Genomic DNA, 16,952 nt, shown 5'->3' on the forward strand with positions numbered 1-16,952 from the left:
AATCTTAAAAAAAAAAAAAAAAAAAAAAGAAGCTAAAGAGGTTTGGAATCACTTATGTGAACAACATTATCAACCAACCAGACCCCCCAGAGCTGGAGGGACTAAACCACCAACCAAAGAGTACACATGAAGGGACCCATGGCTCTAGCTGCATAAATAGCAGAGGATTGCCTTATCTGGCATCAAGGGGAGGTGAGGCCCTTGGTCCTATAGAGATTCAGTGAAGTGGGAGTGGGTGGGTGGATGGGAGAACACCCTTATAGCAGTGGGGAGTGGGGAGTGGGATGGGGGTTTGCCTAGGGGAAGCCAGGAAGGGGGATAACATTTGAAATGTAAATAAGTAAAATAACCAATAAAAAAATAAAACCATAATAAGAAACAATAAAATATTAAAATGCCTTCAATTGAGGAAGACATGGAGATGGCACATATACCAAGTAACTGGAATCCAGTATCTTTTGTTATTAGGAAAATGCACATTAAAACTGCAATATGGTACACTGCACATGTTAGGAAGGCTAAACCCAAAACAACCAACAAATGGAACTCTCACGGCACAACAATCCTGACCCTAGGTGCTTCTTTTAATACAAAAAAAACAAAAACAAAAAAACAAAAACCCACCCAGGTTTGTTCACACAAATGCTTGCATTGAAATGTTAGTTATAGCTTTGCTTAAAATTGTTATGGGGCTGGCAAGATGGCTCAGCAGGTAAGAGCACTGACTGTTCTGCCAAAGGTCCTGAGTTCAAATCCAGTAACCATATGGTGACTCACAACCACCTGTAATGAGATCTGACGCCCTCTTCTGGAACATCTGAAGACAGCTACAGTGTACTTATGCAAAATAATAAAGAAATCTTTGGGACTGAGAGAGCAAGGTTGACCAGAGTGAACAGAGGTCCTAAAAATTCAATTCCCAACAACCACATGAAGGCTTACAACCATCTGCACAGCTACAGTGTACTCACATGCATAAAATAAATAAATCTTTTTTAAAAAATCATTAAAAATGAGAAACTGCCTTATGCCCTCATTAGTTTTTTATCATTGCCATAACAAATCATGAGAAAGCTGATGGTTAAGAGAGCATAAATTTTTGCTGGGTGCAATGGCACACACCTTTGTTCTCAGCAAACAACAGGCAGAGGCAAGTGGATCTCTGTGAGTTTGAGGTCAGCCTGATCTAGAGAGCAAGTTCGAGGACAGCCACAGCTATTATACAGAGAAACCTATCTCAAAACAACAACAACAAAAATAAAATAAAACAAAATTCACTATATTCATATTCTGCAAGTCAAAAGTATGGTATAAATCTTGTTGGACTACAATCCAAAGGATCTCAGTATGGATTCATTGTCTGTTTTTTGGGTTCTTGACATACAGTTCCTTGACGTTGAGAATACAGGACCAAAATCTCTGTTTCCTTGTTTGAAAACTTAAAGTGGCTACCAGCCTCAACCTTTGATCTCATGTCTTTCTTTCTCCTCTTTCTCTCTTCAAGTTTTAAAAAGGGTTCAGATGATTTTAGGAGGTCCACATGGATAATCTAGGATAAGAACTCTATCAAGGTCCTTAATCTTACATCTAAAGTCTATTTTGCTGTATAAAGCAATATGAACTCAGGTCTGGAGACTAAACTGTAAATACCAGTGAGATGCCATTATTCTTAAAGTACCTTAACTGAGGAATTAAAAGCTGATACATTCACAGAATGAAGAACTAACTACTCAGCAATGAGAAGAAACTACTGAAATTCAAAACATGTTTGAATCCCAAATACATTATGCTAATAAAGCCAGCCTCAAAAGAGTAATACGGAGCTAAAGAAATTGTTCAGTGATGCAGGTGCTCACTGTTCTGAGATACCAGAGCTCAGACCCAGCATCTTCATCAGTGACTTATAAACCCTTCAAAGTGGCAGTCGACTATAACCTTTAATCACTGTACGAAGAAGGAAAACAACCCAATTTTTTAAACAAAGCTTTTCCAAGTAACAAATCAAGTTTTATCTCTACTCTACCCCTTCCACAAAAGATAGCAACATTCAATCCTACCCTAACCAAAGGGAAGCTCACTTCCCTCCACTTTTCCCAAATAAAATAATTCAGAGCCAAGAGTTCCCACATTCCAGTTCTTTCTCTGTTCTCGCCTATGATTCTCTAAAAATATATTGCATGAATTACTGCTTGTAACTCAAGTTTTGTAACAAACAATCTTGTAAATACACAGAACTAACAAAGTGTCTTCTTTTTGCTATGTCCACAGTCTTGTTTTCATGTCTTTTCTAATAATAAAAACTAACAAAATATCACTTTAGAAGTTATCTAAATATGCAAACATGAAGTAGAAGCACCAGGTACCACTACTTTAAGTGTCAGATACTAAATATTACAAAGTATGATGTTGTCAATGATTCCATAGTATTTGCCCTAAAGGTTTTCTGAAAACATTATTCTGTTTTTTCAGAGTAAACTATGTTAGGTAGACTACTCTAATTTTTAGACCCAAAAAACAATTAAGTACTTGTGAAGCCAAATGTGTGCAAATAACCAACTTATTAGTCTTTGCTGCCTAAAGCATAGTGAGCTCTCTATTACATATAGGAAGAATTAAACTCAAGAAGGCTGTGTTCTCATTGGTGAGAAAAAAGTATTATTCTAAGTGTAATAAGTAGAAATTTTTATACCAGTTACTTTTCTCACTGCTGTTATCAAGTATCTGATCCCAACAAAACAAAACAAACAAACCCTATCCACCTGCAAGGCAGACAGGCAACAGAAATGACTCATGACCATAGCAGCAGAATCACACAGTAGCTGCTTATTAGATAGCAACAGAGGGTGGAGGTGCGTGATTATGAAAATGGAAGCAGGGCCAGACTCTAACCCTAGAACCAAACCCCATGTGCCCACTTCCCTCTAGCTAGAATCCACCTCCTAAAGGTTCCACAGCCCCCAAAACAGTGCCACCAGCTAGGAATCAAGTATTCACATGTGAGCCTCTGGGAGACATTTCACATTAAGAACATAATATTCTACCTCCCACAGGCTCATGGCCATCTTATTATGTAAAATATGCTTGCCAAACTGGGCATTAAAGGCATGCACTACCATATCCAGCCATAGCTGCACTTTTTTATAAGTGGAAAAACAAAGACACATAAGCAATGAACTGTGTTTTATAAAATAGTAAAAAATATAAAGACATTTCACAGATTTCTTTGGGTTTCATAACAAAAGGAATTGGGGAAATTCTCAATATTCATCAATGTAAACTGGAATTTTAAAAGTTACTGTGATAGATTCATAACAAAAAACTGTCCAGTAATACAGTGATATTTTTTGATGTTTACCATACGGCAATTTTAAGGATGTACAATCCTTTCCCCATTTGATCATCATAATGTTCTATGAGATAGAATTTTATTCTTCAGATGAGGAAATTGAAGCCAAAAGTTAAACAGTCTGCCAAATGTCAGGCTGGTAGTAAACTGTGACTGTCTCTTTAAAATGAGGCCACCTTAAAGCTGAGAGCCCCCACTTGTATCATTATACAAACTCTACAGCTTACAGAAACAGTCCTTTAAGTAGTAACACCAAAAATAACACACCACAGTAAACAGTTCAATCTACCTCAGAGTAACAAGTCAGCTATCATTCAGAAGTTTGTTTTGTTTTCCATTAAGCACACTTTTGCTACACTGCCCACAGTAGCTTACAACTGAGTCCTCTTGTCTTAGCCTCCCAACTTACACTACCATACCTGGCTTTACTCAGAATCTGACAAGGCAATAAGACATTTCTTTCTTATTATGAAAAGTAGTGTACACTCTCAAGTCAAAATAGATTTATTATCTTAAAAGTGGAAATTTTCAGTAAAGACAGTGCATAACCAAAATCAAAAAGCCAAAATACTTTCAAGGATTAGAGTAAAAGTTAGGAAAACAACATATTTCTACCTACACATCTATTGTGGTATTTTTATTCTCCAAGATGAGAAGATAAAATACAAAGGTTCTTACTAGCATTTCATACTCCTGGACACTGTATATTATATACATAAAAACATATATGCATACACCCTTAGTTTTTATTGTTGGTAGGGGTCAATAAACGCCTACTTTCTAATCTCTATAACATATATAAATGTTGTTTACATGGAAAAGGGGACTTTGTAGATGTGCTTAAAAATAAATGAAATAGTTTCATGTTATTATCCTGATGTGTCCAATTACAGCAGTTATCATAAGAGGGAGCCAAGAAAAGTCAGACACAGAAAAGAAGGCAACATCACATGCTTGGAAGATTAAAGGAGGGTCATGAGACAAGGGGAAAGACAGCACCTAGTAGCCATGAAGTCACGGAAATGGCTAACCTGCTGACACCACAGCATTAGCCCAGGAAAACTGATTCCAGAACTGTAAGATAAAAGGACACGCCAGGCATGGCAGTACTCGCCTACAGTCAACCAGCAGACCTAACATGCAAGAGGTGGCAGAAGGTTGTGATTTGGAGGTCACCTTAGATTACACAGTGAGACCCTGCCTCCACAAAACACAACACAAAACAAAGCACACCGAAGGGGATAATAAATATGAGTCAGTTTAAACCACCCCATCTGTAACTTTTCATACTGGCAACAGGAAGCGAATACATCTAGTACTAATAAGTTCTACCCTATAAGAATATTCAAGGAACACAGGAACAAGTCAGACAAAACCCTAAAGAAGCACTCAGATAAACTCAGGTAAGATAATACATAGGATAAATTACTTTTTCCCAATATATCAGAATATTAATTAGAAAAGTAGTGGGCATTTCTAAATTTGTAAGTAGAAAAATGAGAGTATGAAATGAGTGTCACAGATATTGAAAGACTATCCCAAGTTTTTGTTTTATAAGAGAGCTTTATGGGAATTTTCTAGAAAATAAAAAAAAAAAAACCCACTACTTTCAAATTATCTAATTTATTAAAAATATAAGAAAATAGGTGACCTGATTATGGAAAATGTATCAAATATTAAAACTAGGTGACAGGAATAGACATGTATTCTACTAACAAAAGAAAAGTGGCAATCTAGTGTAATAATTAGATTTCAATGATACCAACAAAGAAATAAATTTTCAAATAACTACTGAAACAACAAATAATCTCCTGTCCTTCAAAGCTCTCCATGTATAATCAACTGGCAGATCATATAGACCATTAAAATGAGGATCCCACCCACAGCCACTGAAAAATGCACTCACATGATGATGTCTTAGGGTAACTATTGCTGTGATAAAAGACCACAACCTAAAGCAACCTGGAAAAGACAAGGTTTACTTTCATCTTACAGCTCCCAGGTCATAACCCATCACTGAGGGAAATGAGGGTAGACATTCAGAGTAGGAACTGGAAGCAGATGTCATGGAGGAGTGCAGCTTACTGGCTTGCATCCCACAGCTCACTTAGCCTGCTCTCTTGTATGTACCCAGGACCACCTGCTCAGGGGTGGCATCACCCTCAATGAGCTGGGACCTTCCAAATTAATCACAATCAAAAAAGTACCCTCACAGGCTTGTCTACAAGCCAATCTGGTGGAGATATTTCCCAACTGAGGGTCTCTTCCCAAGAGACTCGAGCCTGTGTCAAGCTGACAGAAAAACTAGCCTGTATACATGATAAGAAATACTCTTGATGGATTCTGGACAAGTTTCTATCTGCTTCTCATTTTAAAACAACTGGGTCACAATTTGCTTCAAAATAATCAGACTGGGAAAAGATGACAGGAGGTTTAAAGCAGAGAAACTGAGTGGCGAGTGTGAGAGTTCATAGTCCTACTGTCTTTTTATGTGTTAAAATTATTCCATACTTTCACAACTAAACAAAACAATGCCATACATTCCAGATGAGTGAAAGGAGTTGACTGAATCACAAGTCAATTTTCCAAATGTATCATTCCCAACAAGCCCAGATCTCAGATCTATCTTAGACCCCCTTTTTTTTTTAATTTTTAATATTTTTATTACATATTTTCCTCAATTACATTTCCAATGCTATCCCAAAAGTCCCCCATAGCGCCCCCCACTTCCCTACCCACCCATTCCCATTCTTTTGGCCCTGGCATTCCCCTATATTGGGGCATATAAAGTTTGCAAGTCCAATGGGCCTCTCTTTCCATTGATGGCCGACTAGGTCATCTTTCCATACATATGCAGCTAGAGACAAGAGCTCCGGGGTTCTGGTTAGTACATCATGTTGTTCCAACAATAGGGTTGCAGATCCCTTTAGCTCCTTGGGTACTTTCTCTAGCTTCTCCATTGGGAGCCCTGTGATACATCCAATAGCTGACTGTGAACATCCACTCCTGTGTTTGCTAGGCCCCGGCATCGTCTCACAAGAGACAGCTATATTTGGGTCCTTTCAGCAAAATCTTGCTAGTGTATGCAATGGTGTCAGCGTTTAGAAGCTGATTATGGGATGGATCCCTGGATACGGCAGTCTCTAAATGTAGACCCCCTTTTAAAAAAATCCATTGATAGAAATATTTAATCAAGCTCAGGGGCACTCATAGTACTCAAAATTTTAATATTAAAGTTAAATAAAAGTGGCTATTGAAAGACTCATTCCTGGGCTGGAGAGATGGATCAGCAGTTAAGAGCACTCACTGCTCTTCAGGAGGTCCTGAGTTCAATTCCCAGCAACCACATGGTGGCTCACAACTATCTGTAATGGGATCCAATGCCCTCTTTGGTGTGTCTGAAGCCAGCTACAGTGTACTCATATACATCAATAAATAAATCTTAAAAAAAAAAAAAAGTAAGAAAGACTCATTCCTAACAAGTTCAAGTTTTGTTAAAAGCTACTGACAGCTTAGCATCTAGCTCAAGGGCGTTCACCTTTTCAAAGGTGTTTATACAAACACAGTCAAGGAAAGTTTCTCCAGCACAACAAACTCTTGGCACTATACTGACAGCTAAGCTGAACCACTAAACAGAGATCACCATTCTTACTAAAAAAAAAAAAAAAGTGGTGAGCAGCTGTGTTGTGAGAGCTCAACAGGAAAACCAACAGCTACTAATGGCTGGCTTCCAACTGAGCTCTGTAACTAGACTATTATTTGAATATGTAAAAGCTTATTAAACCAATCAACAACAACAGAGTCCACAACACATCACTGCTTTGGTTCAACAACTGACAAGTGGTCACAAACGAATTCTAGTTGTTGCTCTTAAGACAATAGAGCCCACGGACTCCTAAACTAAAACAACCTTTACTGCCAAGAAATCATCAAGCCATCACCATTTATGCATTACATTCTCTTGTTCTAGCTTCCAAAGTATTTGGTCTAACTATAAAAGATAGGAAACTTGTTTTGAAGATAGAATAGCCTTATAAAGAAACCTAACTAATACATTAAACTAATGCATAACTACTAAGCAGTACTGCAAAACTAGTAACTAAATAAAACCAACTGATGCTTTTATGCATGCTTAAGTTTAAGGAACTCCAAAAATACTAAGGGGAAGGAGGAAGGGAGAAAGGCAGGGAGAGAGGGAGGGAGAAAGGCAGGGAGAGACTGACGAAGGGAGAGAGGGAAGAAAGGAAGGATGGAGGGAAGGAAAAAAGAAGGGAGGAAGGGAAGAAGGAAAGGAGGCAGGCAGGATCTCCATGTGTCATAGTTAATCCTTACTGTCAACTTGACTAAATTAGAATCAAGATGGAAACTCATTCCTGGGTGTGTTAATGAGGGTATTTACAGTTTAAGTGGGGAAGGAAGTCCCCCACTAAGGGTGGATAGCACCATCCCACATGCTGCTTCCCTGACTGAATGATGGGAGAGCATGAGCATCTGTCTGTCTCTGTCCTGACTGTAACCAGCTGCCTCATGCTACTGCTGCTATGCCTTCCTACCACCATAGGCCACACTTCTTATGTGTAAACCAAATAACAAATAACACACCCTTACTGAATTGCTTATATTGGATATTTTTATCACTGTCACATCATCAAGAAAGGTAATTAATGTACCATGTATTTTAATTGTAGTTGTAATACTTTTGTTTGGTTTGTTTTGAAACAGTATCTCACTCCTGGAATTAAAGACATAAAGCTATTTCTTTAATTTACTTTTTACAGTATCTTATTTTGTCATTACATGTATGTAATGACAGGCATGTACAGGTAGGTCAGAGGACAATTTTTAGGAGTCAGTTGTCTTACTTCTACCATGTGTGTTCTGGGATCAAACTCAAGCTGCCAGACTTGGCTTCAAAGGTCTTTATGCACTGAACCATCTTCCCCAAAGGCGGCTTTTGAGGGCCTTCTTATTGTGTGGGAGGGGTCACATATCCACCTCAATGCACATGTGGAGATCTGGGCTCACCTTATAGTACTCATCTCTCTCTACCTTATGGATCCCAGAGGCTAAACTCAGGTAATCAAGTTCTACGAACAGAGGCCTCTACCTCTGAGCCATCTCAATGGCCATTAAAGTAATTCTTAAAAAGTCCAAGTCTTTCTACAAATTCAAAAATTTTTAAAAAGGTTCAATTTGGTATATGTATATCCAAAGTTTAAGTGTATGCTATGCATTAAAGTTAAAATTAAAAGTTGAATTTGATAGTTAATTCAAAGCACACCCGCTGCTAAAAGGATGTGAGGAGTGGCTGAAAGAGCTCCAGAATACACAGATAACCAGCAGTGTAACTTAGTCGGAGAATTTCAGTTTTTCCTCTTCTCTAAAACTATAATACTATTTCCACATAGCTCATTACCTATAGGGAAATACAAATTCATTTCCACTGACATATCCTGCAATAAAAACACATGCATTTAAAATTCATAAAAAGGTATTTTGCAATAACAATTCTAAAACTATGCTATGATTTCCCTAAAGTGTTTGTATTCTTATCCTTTACACATAAAAATCTCCATTCTGATTATTTTACTGAACTATTCAAGACTTAAATTTCATTACAAACACATTCTTTAGAGCATAATCACATTGTATTATAGGTCAAACAACCATTCTTATCCTTAGTGTGATTTTAACTGTAATAAAGCGTCTCTTCTAGCCAATCCCCAGATAGATACACCACGTTAATTCTCAGGCTCTGCGATTTATCTTAATCTGTAAATTTCATAAGTTTTGACACAATTCTTAATTAGGAAAGTTGAAATGGTAAACTTTAGACTATCTGCAATATTAGTTAGCTTGTGTGCTTCCTTTCAGTGATTTAGAAACCATGGATATTAGATACTCAGAGTTCCTACATATTGTTACTACTCTCTTTGTCTTTTGAGGTAGGGTCTTACACATTGCCCAGGGTGTCCCTGAATTTATTACCTTCCTGTTTCATAATCCTGAGAGCCAGAATTATAAATATTTGCCATTAAACTCAACTGTCCTAGTTAGGTTTCGATTGCTGGGACTAAACACTATGCCCAAAAAAACTTGGAAAAGGTTAACTTCAGCTTGAGATTAGTTGCACACAGTACATTGTAAAGGGAAGTCAGACCAGGCTTGAAGCAGAGACAGTGGAGGAGTGCTGTGTAGTGGCTTGCTCCCCATGGGTTGCTTTGTCTGCTTTCTTATAGAACCACCATCAATGAGCAAAGGCCTCCCATATAACCAAACAAGCATGCTGCTCAGACCTGCCACAGGCCTATCTGATAGCAGCATTATCTCAACTGAGGTTTCTCTTCCCAGATAACTTGAGCTGACAAAAACAAGTCCTAGGTTACCAACTTCAAATTTTTATCAATTTCAAAATAACCAAGTGTCAAATTCCCTCATAATTACCTAGTTTGCTGTTACTTGGGAAGTTAGATAAACCCCCTTTCAAGTAAGCAGGACTGAAGAAAGGGATAGGAAGTCAGGAGCACTATCTGTTCTTCCAGAAGATGAGTTCTAATCCCAGAACCCATACTGGTCTGCTCACAACTGTATGTACCTCCAAATCCAGGGGAACTAATGCTTCTGGCCTCTGCAGGAACCTGCACTTGTGTGCACTACCCACAGACAAGCATATACATAATTAAATGAGAAACAGTAAGTAAACATTAAGCACAGGGCTGGAGAGATGGCTCAGCGGTTAAGAGCACTAACTGCTCTTCCAGAGGTCCTGAGTTCAATTCCTAGCAACCACATGGTGGTTCACAACCATCTATAATAGGATCTGGTGCCCTCTTCTGGTGTGTCTGAAGACAGCTATAGTGTATTCATATAAATAAAATAAATACATAAAGAAATATTTTTTAAAAATAATAAACTTTAAGCAGGGGAGTACAAAGTCTGGGAAGAGAAAAGCATTTCAAAGGTGACCTTAGACAATAAATACAATTTTTATGTTTAAGCTTGTCTCAATAATGACTCAGGATAAACTATAAAGATAACTGTGGAACTTTTACATTTTGTGCATAAACATTTGTGTGTCTTTCCATAAAGACTTTTAATACATTTTTAGTATAAGAAAATTAACAGAAACAAAGCATATTAAACACCACACACACAGGTCCGTGGATTCCTGCTGAAAGCTGTTCGCGGCATCTCAGTCTCAATTCTGCCAATGTTGTGACCTTTCTGATTAAAACTGTAACTAATAAAAGGAAGATGTGCTGCCCATTTTAAGAGAAGACAACTGCTTTTCAAGTTAGGTTTTGTTTTGTTTGGGGCTTTTTTGTAGTTGTTGTTCTCTTTTCTCCCAATTCTGGAGAATGAAGATTAGTAAGAACATTATACTGCTGTATTTCTGCAGCCCTTGAGATGCATTTAATCTTAATATTATCAATTACTTCATTCGGACAGTTGAAAACTATGTTTACTGAGATAAAAGCTTGGCATGGTGAACACACCTAGAATCTCTGTATTTTTAATGCATAGGAAGGAGACCAGATAACCAGTTTAGGGGACCTGAGTTTGTCTGAAAATTAAACAAATAAATAAAGCAATGGCTCAGCAGGTGAAGCAGTGGCCATGTAGGTCTGATGACCTAAATCCAACATAAAGGCAAAAGCAGAGAACCTATTCCACAAAGTTTTCCAGACTTTTACTGATACACTATGATATGTGCACACCCACACTCACACATTACACACTCAGACATAGTAAATAATGTTGATGATAATAATAATACAACATAGAAACAAACAAAATAAAAGCAACAAAAGGGTAAATGACCAGACCTGGCAGAACATACCTCTAATCCCTGCACTTAGAAACATGCAGAAGACACAAGTTCAAGGACAGCATAGGCTGCACAATAACACCTCGACTCAAACATACAACACACACAATACATACACAAAAAAATGTAAGAAGTACCAAACTACTTTTTTAAAACTACAATAATTCAGATATTGTACAGTCATAGTCTTGTAAAGTGGGACTGGAAAGACAGCTCAGCAGTTAATGAGATCTTGGTGTTCTTGCAGAGGACCCCAGTTCAGTTCTAAGCACCTACACATTGGCTCACAATTGACTGTAACACGTCTCAAACGATTATAGACTATGGGGACTTTTGAAATTGAACTAAATATATTTGCATTATGATATAGCTATAAGCCTACGGGACGAGGGTGTAGAATGTAGTTTTTGAATTAAAATGGCCCTATAGGCTCATAGGGAATAGTGCCATTTGCAGGTGTAGCCTTGATGGAATAGGTGTGCCTTTGGTGGAAGAAGTGGATTACAGGGCTTTGAGATCTCAGGTGCTCAAACTAGGTCCAGTATAGCATTCTCTTTCCCCACTGCCTACAGATCAAGATGTAGACCTTTCAGCTCCTTCTCGAACACTGTGTCTGTCTGCATGCCTCCATGCTTCCTGCCATGATGATGATGGACTAAACCTCTGAACTATAAACCAGCCCCAATTAAATGTTTTCCTTTGTAAGAGTTGCTGTGGTCACAGTGTCTCTTCACAGCAACAGAAACCCTAACTAAGGCAGAAAACATTTCAAAAAAATTTTATATATAACTTTTGGCATATTGCCCAGGTTTTAGCAGGTATACTGCATCAGTTTCCTGTTGCTCCTGTAACAAAGGTTTTAGAAATTAAAACAAGATACATCTACTCCCAAACAGCTCTCTATAGGCCAGCAATGCAATCGGAACCTTAGGGAACTGAAACGGCAATGAAAACACTGCTGTATGCCTTCGCTAAAGTCTCTTTATTCTTTTTTTTTCTTCCTTCCACATTTATTAAAGGTTATTAACCACCAAAAGGGATTCCTCTAGGTCTCTGGCGCTTGGGATATGCAAAGGTAAGTGGAGATGGAAGTTGAGAGATTCAAATTACTTATGTCTATTCCAGGGCTAGAAGGCTGCTCACCAGAGGCTACAGGCCAGGCCAGGCACCCCAGGATTGACAGCAAACAACCATGTCCAGAAGGGAGAAAGCCGTATCAGTTCCTCGGCCAAAGCCCGTCCAGGGTCTGGGAGACAGGACTCGTGGCTACCCTGCTCCATATGGCTGAAGCCCATCTGTGGCCATTCCTTCTAGGAGTAGATGAAATACTTGGGCTGAGGCTTCTGTAAGACAGAGGCCACTGGACAGACTGTGGGGTAACAGCAGTCTAAGGATCTCAAGGTGTGACTGACACTGATATTTTTTCCATGCCATATGGAACAGGGTGACATCACTGTGTCTACTTCAAGGGCTCAGGACTATACCAGGCTGAGCAGACGCTTCTATTACATTCAAAACCACAGGCCAGCAATAGTTAAACAGGGCAGACTTTTTCAGCAAGAATTCTGCCTATTTAGGGATAGGATAACACACACTGTTCACCTTTAAAAAGATGAGTTCTGAGCCGGGCGTGGCACTCAGGAGGCAGAGGCAGGTGAATTTCTGAGTCTACTGAGTGACTTCCAGGACAGCCAGGACTACACAAAGAAACCCTGTCTCAAAAAAAAAAAAAAAAAAAAAAAAAAAAGATGAGTTTACAGCCTTACAGCCTTACAGCCAGGTGATGGCGCACGCCTTTAATCCCAGCCTACAGGAGGCAGAGGCAGGTGTTTCTGAGGTCCAGGAAGTCTGTTTATTCTTGACTCCCTACAAGGTCATTTACTTTTCCTAGTTTGTGGTTGCTTCTTCCATCTTCAAAGCACATCAATAACCTCTGTACTTACTGTGGAGTCCATCTTTGCCTGGTATAAGGATGTTATTTATCCCTTGCTTGTCAAGTACTAATACTTTTAATCCCAATTTAAACTGAAAATATTGGGATGAATTGATGGTGAGTAGCTATAAAGCCAGGACCTACCAGATAAAACAGGAGGATTGGGAATACAGAACCAACCTTAACTACACAGAATGAGAAGCCACATAAGGCTACATGAAACACTGTCTCTAAACACACAAGGCGGATGGCCTAATTGGCCATCAATGGGAGGAGAGATCCTTGGTCTTGTGAAGATCATATGCCCCAGTACAGGGGAATACCAGGGCCAGGAATCGGGAGTGGGTGGGTTGGGGAGCAGGGCAGGGGGTTGGGGGGGGGCGTATAGGGGAGTTTCAGGATAGCATTTGAAATGTAAATGAAGAAAATATCTAATAAAAAAAAAGAACACACAAGGCAAAATAAAAACAACTCAAACTGGACTCAATTCACCTAACCAACTGAACATCACAGCTTATTCTAGCCTACCTTAACCATGCTCAGAATATTCACATTAGTTAATAGTTGAGTAAAATAATCTACAACAAAGCCTGTTTTTAATTGATTCATTAATAGTGTACTATATAAAATTTCCATATATACATCCAATAGGTAATATTTAAATCAGGTTAAACTATCTCTGCAAACATTTATCAGCATTTTACTTTTAATTATGCATATGTATGCATATCTGGGGCAAGGCATGTCTGTGGAGACTAGAGGTATCAGATCCCCCTAGGGCTGGAATTAAGAGGCAGTTGTGATCTGCCTTATAAGGGTGCTGGGAACTGAACTCAGGTCCTCTGGAAGAACAAGTGCTCTTAACTGTTAAGCCATCTCTCTAGCCTTGTCATTTCTTTGTGGTAAAAATATTCATAATTCAGCCAGGTGGTGGTGACACATGCCTTTAATCCCAGCACTTGAGAAGAAGAGGCAGGCAGAACTCTGAGTTTGAGGCCAGCCTAGCCTCCAGAAAAGTAAGGCTACACAGACAAACCCTGTCTGAGGATGGAGGGGAGCATAATTATTTTTGTTTTTTAAACTATACAATACTGACTTGTTATCTATAGTTACTGTGGTAATTTGAATGAGAAAGGCCCCTACAGGTATACACAATTAGTGGAATGGTTTGAGAAGGAGTAGATGTGTCACTGGGAGTGAGCTTGGAGGTTTCATAGGCCCATGCCTGGCCCATTGTTTCTCTCACTGCCTACTGCCTGAGGATCAAGATATAAAGCTCTCAGATACAGCTCTAGCGATGTGCCTGCCTGCTTCCTGCCATGATGGTCATGGACTAAAACTGTCTAAAATTATAATCAAGTCCCCAATTAAATACTTTCTTTTCTAAGAGTTTCTTTGGGGGCTGGTGAGATGGCTCAGTGGGTAAGAGCACTGACTGCTCTTCCAAAGGTCCTGAGTTCAAATCCCAGCAGCCACATGGTGGCTCACAACCACTCGTAATGAGATCTGACACCTTCTTCTAGTGCGTCTGAAGTCAGCAACAGTGTACTTACTTATAATAATAAATAAATCTGTGGGCCGGAGCAAGCAGGAACTGAGCAAGTGGGTTGACCGGAGCAAGCAAAGATCCTAGAAATTCAGTTCCCAACAACCACATGAAGGCTCACAACCATCTGTACAACTACAGTGTATTCACATACATAAAATAAATAAATAAATCTTTAAACAACAACAACAAAAAAGAGTTGCCTTGGTCATAGTGTTTCATCACAGCAGCACAACAGTTGCTAAGACAGTCCCTAGTGTGTAATAGCACATCAGAGCTTCTTACTCCTATCTACATGTAACATAGTATCTATATCAGCATCTACCTATCTCTCCCTCCTCATTCACATTAATACTGAATATCTCATGTAATTTACTGAATACTGCAGTGGAAGTACACATATTACAAAATGCTAATATGGATAAACAATTGTCCCACAAAAAAGTTGGGCTAACACTAAGTTGGAGAATATGTGTACTTCTTCCAGGTTACTGGTTTTCTGCCATATCTGGACATTCAACTACTTTTTAAAGTTGTGTGCGCACACACACATGGCATATAAAACAGTACACATGTGGAGGTTAAAGGACAACTTTCAGGAGTCAGTTCTATTTTCCACTTTACTAAGGCATAGACTTTGATGTTTCTGCTGCTGTGCTTTGTCCTCTGGCTTGCTGGCCATGGGTTTACAAGTGACTCTCTGTCCCCACCTCACACCTCACTGTCAAGAGTCCTGGAATTTCCTGCATTGCATCCACATCTTTGTTTGGGTTATGGGAGTCAGCCCCTCGTTGATTGGCTTGTGCAGCTAGCACCTTTACCTACTGAACCAACTCAACCATTTTCAATATTTTCACACAAATGTTCCTTTCTGGCTTCTGAAGTTTTAGTTTTACTTAAGAATCCCACAATTCCAGGTCTGAGTACATATATCCCTACAACCCACAATATGAAAGAGAGAAAACACACACACAAAAAATAAGTAATAATATTAAATTATATATTTAAAAATAACAAGGGGGGCTGGTGAGATGGCTCAGTGGGTAAGAGCACCCGACTGCTCTTCCAAAGGTCCAGAGTTCAAATCCCAGCAACCACATGGTGGCTCACAACCATCCGTAACGAGATCTGGCGCCCTCTCCTGGAGTGTCTGAAGACAGCTACAGTGTACTTACATATAATAAATAAATAAATCTTAAAAAAAATAAATAAAAATAAATAAAAAAATAAAAAATAACAAGGGTAAGGATTAGTGGAAATGTGAAGAAAGGGAAGACCTTGCAAGCAGCTGGTAGGAATATAAATTGTATAACCACTGTAGAAAACAAAATGGACATTCCCAAAAAAAAAAAAATTCAAGAAAAGAAAAAAAAGAGGTGCAGGACCAGGTACCGCCATGCCGAAGTGCCCCAAGTGCGACAAGGAGGTGTATTTTACTGAGCAAGTGACTTCACTAGGCAAGGACTGGCATCATCCCTGCCTGAAGTGTGAGAAATGTGGAAAGACACTGACCTCTGGGGGTCATGCTGAGCATGAAGGCAAGCCCTACTGCAATCATCCCTGCTACTCCGCCATGTTTGGGCCCAAAGGTTTTGGGCGAGGAGGAGCTGAGAGCCACACTTTCAAGTAGACTGAGGTTGTGGAAATTCCCCCTACCCGCCCAGGCACATGCCAAGCCTTACCCCCGGACAGCAGGGCTCTCGGGAGCCCTCAGTGCCTTTAATAAACCTGATCTTTGGGAAAAAAAAAAAAGAGAGAGAGAGAAAGAAGCAATTCTATATATACCAAAAACCAATGAAATCAGCACCTCATAGATATATTTACACGTATTTACATTGCCATTTTATTCACAACAGCCAAGATATAGTAACTATCCACGAGTCTTACAATAAATAAATGGAAAAAGAAATTGTAGAATACAATAGTATATTTATACCTATTACACTACTTACATACATACATTCCCACACATACTATATGCAAATACACACATGAATATATGCATGTATGTATGTATTCAGCTTTCAAAAGCGAGATCCTAGCATCTGTAACCACATGGATGAACATGGAAGCCATTACACTACGTGAAATAAGTCAGACATAAAAAACAAAACAAAAGCAGTACACAGTGGCACACTCCTTCAATCCTTGTACCCTGGAGGCAAAGGCAGGCTGTGAGTTCTAGAGAACTCTGTGAGTTCAAGGTCAGCCTGGTCTATGCCAGGACAGTCAGAGCTAGATCACATCGAGAGAGAGAGAGAGAGAGAGAGAGAGAGAGAGAGAGAGAGAGAGAGAGAGA

The 16,952-nt window shown here is 39.1% G+C and overlaps 1 protein-coding gene and 1 pseudogene across 3 annotated transcripts in view; one reads left to right on the forward strand and one right to left on the reverse strand.

The window, feature by feature from the left end:
• The window catches only part of Caap1 (caspase activity and apoptosis inhibitor 1), a 56,344-nt gene that overhangs the window by 25,061 nt on the left and 14,331 nt on the right, over nucleotides 1-16,952 (reverse strand). The window lies entirely within an intron of this gene.
• Nucleotides 16,050-16,306, forward strand: LOC110292795 (annotated as a pseudogene). The gene has a single exon (XR_002377746.2). The product of XR_002377746.2 is annotated as a cysteine-rich protein 1 pseudogene (transcript).

This window comes from Mus caroli, chromosome 4 (genome assembly GCF_900094665.2).
Source record: "Mus caroli chromosome 4, CAROLI_EIJ_v1.1, whole genome shotgun sequence".
NCBI lineage: Eukaryota > Metazoa > Chordata > Mammalia > Rodentia > Muridae > Mus > Mus caroli.